The sequence below is a fragment of the Chiloscyllium punctatum genome, chromosome 31, assembly GCF_047496795.1.
Source record: "Chiloscyllium punctatum isolate Juve2018m chromosome 31, sChiPun1.3, whole genome shotgun sequence".
NCBI classification, from domain to species: Eukaryota; Metazoa; Chordata; class Chondrichthyes; order Orectolobiformes; family Hemiscylliidae; genus Chiloscyllium; species Chiloscyllium punctatum.
The window spans coordinates 49,040,806-49,051,490 of NC_092769.1; positions in this window are offsets into that span (position 1 = coordinate 49,040,806).

The window sequence follows — 10,685 nt, forward strand, 5'->3', positions numbered from 1 at the left end:
CTTCAGCCCAGACAATATCCCAGTAAATCACTCCTGCAATATTCCCTGAGCGAACACATCCATGCTCTTCTGTGAGTTGCAAGACTGCACACAGTAATCTAGCTGGAACCAAATGAACTTTTTTTAACGATTCTGTTACAGTATGAGGGTGTCGCTGGCTCGGCAGTATTTATTGCTGTCCCTAATTGCACAGCGGGTAGTTGAGAATCAACCGTATTGCAGTGAGTCTGGAGGCACATGGAGGCCCGAACAGCTAAGAATGGCAGTTACATTCCTTAAATGACGTCAGATGGATTTGTTTTTTTCAACAATTGGCTGTAGATTAACAGGAGCTATTAGATTCGTATTTCCAGATATTTATTGAATCCAAATTCTACCACCTAGCATAGTCGGAGTCAAACCCGAGTCCGCGGTTTCTGAATAAACAGTCCAGTGGTCAGTGGTAATAGCGCTCGGCCATTGCAGAAAAGCGGATATACTGATCTTTTCCAGTGAAGTCGCTTTTCCCCGATACTGTCCTGTGTCATTTTCCTGAGCTTGACCGCCCCACCCCACACCACCCCACAATAATCTTCTACATGAGTATTGATCTCACAACAGTGGTAACCAAATAGATCAAATGGTCTGTAGGTCCCAGTGGTGGGGTTGCGGCACGTTCACCCAGCAACAGTGTCTGCAGCCACACAGACTGATCGGTATTAACGTGAGAGTCAGTGTTAGATTCTGCAATGCCTTAATGAAATAGGAAATGACTCCACCAACACATGATGAAAGAGCAGCGCTCCGAAAGCTAGTGCTTCAATTAAACCTGTAAGATCATAACCTGGTGTTGGGTGATTTTTAACTTTGTACTCCATAGTCCAACACCGGCATCTCCAAATTAATGAAATGGGGGTATGGGATGGAAAGTTCGGTTAGTGATCGTAGGAGGGAAGAAATCTCTGAGAACGGGTGGATTTGAATTCTGAAACACAGAGATGTGAGCGAGCAGAACTTGAAGGAAAAAGTCATCACTTTGGAGAAAATTACCATGTTAAAATAACTGATTCCTTTGTGTTTCACAAAAGACTGGGCAAATGGAGCAATCGCTGCCGTGACTCGGATTCGAGCCGAGGTTGCTGCGGCCACAACGCAGAGTACTAACCACTATACTTTCACGGCACCCCACAGTTGAGCATACAAGATCGCAGCAATAAGTACAGTATCATAAGAAATGTTAGGCAGAGCACCAAATGCACAATATCAGTGCTTCTCGAACAGTGCCAGACATGTGGGAACTCAGAATGGGCCGACCGTTTAACATCAGTGCCCCAAGTGGCTGTGGTGATTCCATCATTAATATGCTGAAGGCTGAGGCAAATAGATTTCTCTAAAACATCAAAGACTCCGGAGACAGTGTAGCTTTTGTTGAAATGTATGCTGCAATAGCAATGCAGTTTAACATCGTCTCATTCACCACCTCCCCACAGAAGGCAGTAATCACTGCTGCCATACAGTCCCAATTCCCAGCCCCTGAATCAGAGGAACTGAGTGGTGCAGTCGCGAAGATCCAACTTGAAATCGGGATGGGAATGAGGTCACAGAGATACTCGATGGCTCCAGTGACACAACCGGAGAATGCATGGTATTTCTATGACGGTTTAGAGGCGCAAGCAATTCCGAGGTTGGGTGTGCTCCTGGTCAAAGGCGGGGCAGAAGAGAAAATTTGTTCCCGTTTATAATAACAGCAATCTCCAATGCATCTTGCTGAGATAACTGAGTGCCACAACTGGAGCGTGGACAGCTGGTTTGAAGTTTGATTTTACTTCACTTTCACCCACTTCCCTGGAATGAATTGCTTTCACCCTGTAGTCTGCGGCTTTCTTCCTCATGGTTAACTGCATGATTAACTGTTGTATGATCTGCACACAGCTAAAAAACGGCCACTGCAAGTAAATATGAATCATTGATCTATATGAGAAAGCAGTGGAACTCACAGCAGGCATGCTGCATAGGTTTGCAGGCGACATCAGTATTGTAGACAATGAAGAAGATTATCTAAGATTCAAAAGGATCTTAATCCAATGAGTCGTTGGACTGAAAAATGTAACATGGAGTTCAATCTGGATAAGTGGAAGGTATTCCATTTTGGTACAGAAAAAGGAGCAGGGCTTTACGTCGTGTTGGAGAACACGGAAGTTAGGGATGCCGGTACATAATTCCTTGTAGTTTGCATCACGTACAGACAGGATGGTTCAAAGGCATTTAACTTACTTCCCTTCATTACTTAGTCTTTAGTATACACCAGTTGGGACGTTAAGTTTAAAATTTTCAGGACATTGATGAGGCCGATTCTGGAATATCATGTCCAGTTCTGGTAGCCCAGTTGTAGGAATGATATTATTCAGCTGGTGCAGGTTCAGAAAAGGAATGCACGCATATTGCCGTGTGTGGAATGTTTGAGTTATAATGAAAAGCTGGATAGGCTGAGACTATTTTAAGATTCGAGATCGGGGTGTTGGAAAACCAAAACGGGTTAGGCAGCATCCGAGGAGCAGGAGAATCAACCTTTCGCACAAGTGTCGCTCATCAGGCTCTTGCCCGAATAATCGATTCTCAAGCTCCTCAAATATTGCCTGACCTGCTGTGCTTTCCCAGCACAACAATCTCGACTCTGATCTCTCATCTGCAGTTCTCACGGTCTCCTCGTTGCGACTGTTTTCACTCCAGGTTAGGGGTTTGAGCGGCGACCTGATGGAAGTTTATGAGAGGTAAGTTAGAGTTAACCATAGCTGCCTTTTCCCAGCAGAGTAATTTCAAGACGAGAGGGCATATGTACAAGATGGAGAGAGACTTTAAAAAAAAAGACATGTGAGGCATTTTTCGAGAGAAGGTGTTTTACGTGCGCAATTAACCTGCTGAGGAAGTGATGGATGAGGGTACATTTGCAACATTTAAAGGACAATTAGATCCAAAAATGAATGGGAAAGTGGGATTTTTAAAATAAATTTATTCATGCCTAGCCCATCAGTTATTTCCCAGAGGACAGTAAAGAGCCAACCACGATATTATCCATCTGGAGTCTCATGTGGGACAGAGCAGCTGAATATGACAGTTTGCTTCCCGAAATCAGATGGGATTTTCCACACAACTGATTCAGGTCACCACGAGACACTTCAATTGCAGGTGCTTATTGAATTCAAACTCCACCATCTGTCATGCCGGACCTGTACCTTTTGTCCCCAAGATATTACCTGGGTTTTTGGATTAGCAACACAGTAATAAAACTACAAGGGCATTATAACCACTCAGCTGGTTCAACAGGAGACAGATGAGACAAGATTAGTTTGGCAGTATGTTCAGCATGGATTGGTTGGACTGACAGGCCTGTGTTCATGCTGTATGATTCTATGATTGACGCTATGGAACAAATACCTGGTTGGGATTAACAGCATAATCGAACATCTGATGGGATATGTAATCCTGCTGGCGTCTCCGGAGATTGTTTTGTTCAGTGATCCCTTCCCACACACGGGACTGGTGAACGTTCTCTCCACAGTGTTACTGATTAAATAAGTTTCCATTTCTGCGGTTAATTTAATGTCTTCCTGCAGTTCCCACATTGCCTTGCTTTCTCTGTCGTATCGGTGTCCTTTTTACAACACAGGGTGAACGACCCTTTCAAATTGTGTCCACACAGATACAAATTCCGTTTTCCAAGTTGTGAATGTGTTTTCATTGATTCTCATTCACCCACAGGGTGTGAGTATCACTGGTCTGGACAACATTTATTCTTCGCCCCTTGTTCGTTGCTGTCTGGCTACACCACACACCCGGGTGCGATCCCAGCCTCGGGTGTCTGTCTGTGGGCAGACTGCACATTCTCTGTGTTTTTTCGTTTTTATTTCTCCCTCTGACCAAAAATGTGCCAGTTACAGGGATCAACAATGGGAAATGCAGGCTTATGGGATAGGGAATACCGTGGGTCTGGTGGGATGTGCTTCGGATGGACCGTGTGGACTGGAAGGGCCGATTAGACTGCTTCCCCACATGACGGGGATTCCGGAATTAAGGGTAAGCTCATGTTTTTCTGGTCCTGGAGTCTCTCGTAGGCAGGACTGGGTGAAGATGGTAGAATCCCCTGCACAAGGGACATGAATGAATGGGATTGCAGGAAATTAAATTTATTATCTCTGTTCCTGAGGTCAGGCTTGCGTTCCAGGTTTCATTCGTCGAACTGAAACATCACCCCTTCCGTGTCCCAGTGTCCAAGGATGACCAGTTTAAAATATCAGCCCAACACCACCTTCTCCAGGTTGAAATCTTGACTGTGTGGAAGAAACTGATACTGAGCTGATGCGAGCAAATGTAGCTGCCAGCGCCAGTGTCGGAAACACAGATCCAAATAGTAAAATCATCTTTTAAACCCACCACTGCAAAGTTCACGGCTCAACACGCTCCAGTTGTGCCACTCAGCTGTCTTAGCAAGATGCACTGTAGATCGCCATGAGAGTATAAACGGGAACAACCATTCCCTTGATCAGGAGCACACTCAACCTAGGAAGTTCTTGCGTCTCCATACCATCATAAAAGGACTGCACGCTCAACTGTTGCATCACTGGAGCCAGAGACTAACTCCGCGCCTCATTCCCAGCCCATTTCCATTTGGATCTGGGCGGCTGTGCCGCAGTTTCTCTGATTCCGAGGCTGGGAACTGGGATTGTGTGTGATTATCTGCAACACTGATTACAACTTTAGGAAGCTGGTGAAGTCGCCGATGTTATGCTAAAATGCTATATGAGCATACCTTTCAACAATATCCTGTACTGTCCCCTGAGTCTTTGATGTTTTGTCAAAAGCTATCAATCTCAGTTTTCAACATTCTCATTCAAGGGGTCTCCACAGCCTGTGAAGACATCGAACTGAAAGATTCAGCTCATTCTCAGTTCCCACATATCTGTCACTGTTCGTTGAGTACTGATATTGTACATGTGCTGTTCTTCCGAACATTTCCTCTGTTAGTATACTTCCTGCTGCTTGCAAACATCCTGTTTTGCGGTTACTGTGATCGTGGTTGTCGGTATTTTGCATTGTGACCACAGCAACCTCGAATTGAAACCAAATCACGGCACTACGTGTTCCCTCCGTTGTCCTTTCTGTGACACATGCTAAGAAATTAATTGTTTTACCTTCAAATTCCGCTCCCTCACATCTCTGCGTTTCATATATCACCCGATTCAAACACACCCGTTGTCGGAGATTTATCTCCTTCCCACAATCATTAAACCTTCTTTCCATCCATCCCCCCATTTCTCTGAGGCAATGCCCAATCTATCACTCTCTTTCACATTCATACTGTTCTGTCTGTGCTGCTGCTGCGGTCACTGTTGTTGGGTGAACGTGCCCCAATCCCACCATCGGGACCTTCAAACAAATCGATCCATTTGGATACCGCGGTTGTGAAATCAATCCCCAAGTAGCAGCATTTACTGACATAGGCCAGAGACAATTGGAGCGTCAGGCTCATGGAAAATACCCAGGGCATTTTTGGTGAAAAGACATTTTATCGGAAAACATCAGCTTTGTGGCTTTCTGGGTTGGTCTTGTGATAATTTCATAGGTCTGATAATCCAGAGACCGAGGTAATAGTCTCAGTACTCGAGCTTGAATCCCACCGTACCATAATCGTCAAATTTGGATTCAATAAATACCTGCAATGAAGAATCTAATGACTAATATATATCCATTGACAATTGTTGAAAAAAAATCTGTTTCACTGATGTCATTTCGAATGGAATTTGCTATCCTTACTTGGTCTGGGCTGCATGTGACTTCAGACTCATAGCAATATGGTTGAGTCTCAACTGCCCTCTGGGCAATTAGGAATGGGTAATAAATTCTGCTTAGCCAGAATCGCCCTCGTACTAATGCAGAAATTTTAAAACAACTGCTCATAAAGCTCACGCAAGAGTGTTGCGTGCAGTTTTGCAAGTCACATTATAGCAGGGATGTGATCACACTGTGAAAATTGCAGGAGTTATTTACCGGGATATTGTTTGGGCTGAAGAGTTTCAGTTGTGAAGAAAGACAGGACAGAGTGGAGTGTTTGTCGCAGGGCAAAGGAAATGTAGACAAGACATGATCAAGTTAGGGTATGGACAGGGTTGATTGAACGAGTTTCCCATTGATGGAGGGATCGATCAGCAGGGGGCAGAGATTTAAGGAGAAAGGCGGAAAAGCTTTATCAGCCAGCGCGGGGGGAGGCGGGAGTTGGAATTTGGAATACGTTGTCTGTATTGTTCAGTAAGGCAGAAACCCTAATGACCTGAATAAATATTCAGATGTGAATGTGTGATGCCAAAACACATAAGGCTGTGGGATAAACACATTGAAATGGGATTCAGTTCATTAAGCAGTTGTTTTTGACTAGTGTGGCCACAATTAGCTGAAGGGCCTTCTTTGACACTCTTGTCCTCTGTAGTATAATGGTTTGTGTTCCCGCCTGTCACAGGGCTCAGTTCTCCCCTGGGGACAGTGTAAATATTTTAAAACTGTCACTCCATTTCCAAGCGCGGGTATCGATACCTGTCCTTCTATTCTCGATGGGGCATGTCACAGGTAGGACACTGCTGCCTGATTCATGGTGGGGAAGGGCTACAGCTCTCAGGGAGGCAGAGTGTCAGTGAACTTGCAAGCATGTGACATTTGCAAGCTGCATCTTGTGACTGTGATGGAATGAAAACCATTTGACAGACTTGTTCCGGATTCAAGTGTTTACCGGAAGCACGAAGGTGAGGAATAAACAGGATAAAAGCATTCAAATAGAAGTGCAGAAACACTTCCCGCAGCACGAATGAAATTGTAGAGTAGAGGGTAGTGTTTCGATACATTGAATTTGGGTTGATTTGCATTGATGAGGCTGAGTTACCAGGGTATAAAGCTAATAAAAATGATCGACCATTTGCTCACTATGATGGAACACTTACTCAGTAATTCGCACTGCTGTTCGGTCGGAGGGTTAGGTTGATTGGCAAAGTTAAATTGCCCTCTCATGTGCAGGGAGTGAATGAAGCATGTTAAGAGTGAATTAACCATGGGTTACGCGGGGACAAGGTCAAAAGTCACAGAACACCAGGTTATACTCCAACAGGTTTATTTGAAATCGTAAGGGAGACGGCTGCCCCTTCTTCAGGTGAAATATACGGGAATAGGAAGGAGAGCTAGGTCTGGGTGAGATGCTCTTCAGGGTGTCGACACCGGCTCGATTGACTTAAATGCCCTTTCTGCACTGTAGGATTCTGTGATTCTATCGGAGTGGGTAATGACAGTAAATAATGGGGTGTAACACCATGAGAGACGATGCTGACGGGGTGTACTGAGGATAACATTTTATTCACTTGTTGCCTTGGAAAATTTACAACAGTTATCCCTGTTCTAAGGAAGACTTAATGGGGCTTATGAAACATTTGGACAGAGTAGATAGGTGGAAAATCCCCTCTTACAAGTAAGTAAACATCTCGACGTCAGGCATTCAAAGCCTTTGATAAAACCTTTGAAGGACAAAGAAATTATGAGAGCAGAATCGCTGTCACTCTGATAATCTGTTTTTCAAAATATTTGGAAAGGCACGTTTGGTGACACACAAGGAATAAATTTCACAAGGAGAGAGACAGCGTGTGGCTAGATAAAGGTGTTGGGGTGAGATGTAGTTGGTCAGAAGTTGCGGAGGAAAATGCCTAAGTTGGTTGACTTTAAATATAAAGACATTTCGTGAACACGTGCAGCTGAATAAGATTCGGTTCCAAAAACTCTGGATTTTGAAAGATTTGGCAGAATATTCCACCTAAACCATAGTAAATGGAACTGAGTGGATTTCCTTATTGTGAAGGGAAAATATTACATAATGAAAAGGAAGTGATCAGTTGCTTGGAGATATACCTCCAGCTTTAATCAAATGCGTTAAGGATGTGAGGTCAAACACCATGATGTTTGGTCTATTTAATACTCGGTGAAATCTGCCAAAGCAACGAGCAATAAAACTGCTGGGTTTTCTTTTGCACTTTAACCCTTTGTTTCTCTAAGCAGTATTTTCCTTAAGCTGAAATAAAGTCGGAGCAAATTTGAATACAGCATTCATCATTCCAATAAGATAAGTCTAGTTCAATTCCGATTATTACAATGAACATTGTGAGGTTGCAGCAAAAATAAAATGAAATGAACAAAACAGTGTTTATTGGGATTTAATCCAATTCAGGTTCAGCAATATGAGAAAGGCCATTGAGCCACAACATCGCCTTTATTTCCCTCTCCATGGCTGCTTCTTCACGTGAGAGAGAAAGTGACTGAAGAAATTACGAGTCAAATGGAGGTGTGAATATGACGGAAAATTCTTGTTCTATGTTTCACTCTAACATCGTTCTGACTCAGAATGTATCAATAACAGCTATTCATTCTGCAAACATGGGTGTTTATTGATATTTGTTATTATTATAATTCTGGTGAAAGCAGAAACACCATGGTGTGGATTCGATCCCACTCTGGAAATTTCCATGACTTTCACCACATGTCACCTGATGAGGTTACAATCACACCTCTACAAATCGTGCTGAGGAGACTGAGCGATTATGGTGGTGGGTTGTTATACCACTGTGCTCCACATTCACGGGTTAGAGTCTCACTCTGGTTGCTAACTTCATAAACCGGTCCAGCAGTTTTTCTTTGCACCTCTCGTATACACTGGTTCGAGGATCTTGTTCTTGCTGTTCACTGCACTTTTGATTCACGAATAATCGACACCACATTAAAGTCGAAATGATGAGTGAGAGCAGTCATTCCATTCAATTTTCTATTAAATTGGTGTAATGAGATTGAACGCATTTTTCTTTCTGCCCCACATTCCATCTTGTCTTTCTATGAATTTTCGTCGAAAGAAAGAGAAACAAATAACAAGAGACCGGAGCGCAAGTTTATCCAGTGGGGTCGTTCATGAGTATTTTAAACTAACATTTCACACAATGATCTGATCAGTTATTCAAACAGTCACTCGGCATTGGAACCGCAGAAAACCTCTCCAATGAGATGAACTGTTCATTCTTTCACAAATTTCTGCTGTGTGTGAATCATACAATGATCCATCATCCAGCGTGATCACTGACTTGCCAACTGTATAAGGTCTACCAACTTCCTTCAGCAATCACAGCTTCAGTACACAACCACGTGTGCTGGGCCCAGTGTCATTTGTTGCCCCCAGGTCACAGCACATTTCTTCCTCCTGAGTTTATGAGCGTTGTTCCTGATCTGTCTGATCTGTTTATTAAACCTTTTCTATCACTTCATCCCATTCCCTCACAATTCTGAATTTATGAATAAAATAAGGCGTTAGACCAAATGTTAAGCAAGTGGAAGTTTGCCATTCAGCCCATGGAGTCTGCCCCACCATTCAGAGAAATCATCTGATAATCTTTAATTACTTTCTGCTCACTTACCTCGACAAAGTTTTATCATCTTTCTGATTAACTATCTGGCACAGTTTGAAAATGCCCACCAACAGCGATTGCTGAAAAATGCCACAGATTTTTTGGTCCCTGTGAAATTACTCCTCATTTCTGAATTAAATGGGCAATGTCTAATTCTGAGGTATGTCCTCTGGTGCTCTCCTCACAGCATGGGGAAAAACACATGCCCGTTTCTCCCCAGTCAAGATTCCACGAATATTGAACGTTTAGAATTCTCCCCTCCACCTCCTTTGTTTCGAGGAGAAAAAGCCCAGCCTGACCAATCAGTTCACGAGCTCCATTTGATACAGAGTTGGCAACATCCTTGTAAATATCTGCTGTCCCCTGCAGCGTCCTTACATTTATTAAGAAAGCTGAAGAAATTTCGGCGAGGAAACGGGTTGAAATTTCAGGCGCAGACGGAATTGGAACTTGAAGTCAGAAAGTGATTGGAATCGGATTGATGTATAGAAGGACCAAATACAGCAATGATTACTCTGACCAATGTGAATCTTATCATATTCGATTGGCCTTTAAAGGTTTCATTGTAGCTGAATTCCTCCGTGTTTTCGTCCTGGGAGCTAGTATTTAGGAGAAACGGAACCTGATCGCCCATATAAAGAAGTTGACTCCAAAATAATGTCCGTCGGTCGACTTTGTTTGATTATTAATTCAACTCTTCTTACCGTGAAGGCTACATCGTCTGCAACGCACAAATTAGATGTGTAACAGAACCCTCTCCATTTGCCTAGGTCGGTGTCCCTTCAATACCATTGAAGGAACTGGACACACTCCACGACAACACAGTCACATAAGTGTACATTGTTCAACACCGGAATATTTATTTCCTGAACTGCTAAGGCGCAATTGCAGCAGAGAGCACCTCCTAGAAGATTCCCTGAAGTAAGACATCCAGGTTTTGTTGACACAACCGTCAAAGCTCAAAAACTGTACCGACGATAAGGACAAGGTTGAAGATGCACTGAAACGTCACAATTTACAAATTACCCTCCAAGGCACATACCAGCATGACATGCTTTTCCACACATCTACTTAAACCTTTCTGTCTTTCTCATTAAATTTCTGCCGCCCTGTGATCGATCTCTCCGTCGATGGGAAACGTTACTTTCAGTCTACCTTATCCACACCCCTCATTATTTTGTACATCTGAACCATGCCTTCTCACAAATGTCTCTGCACTGTGACAAACAA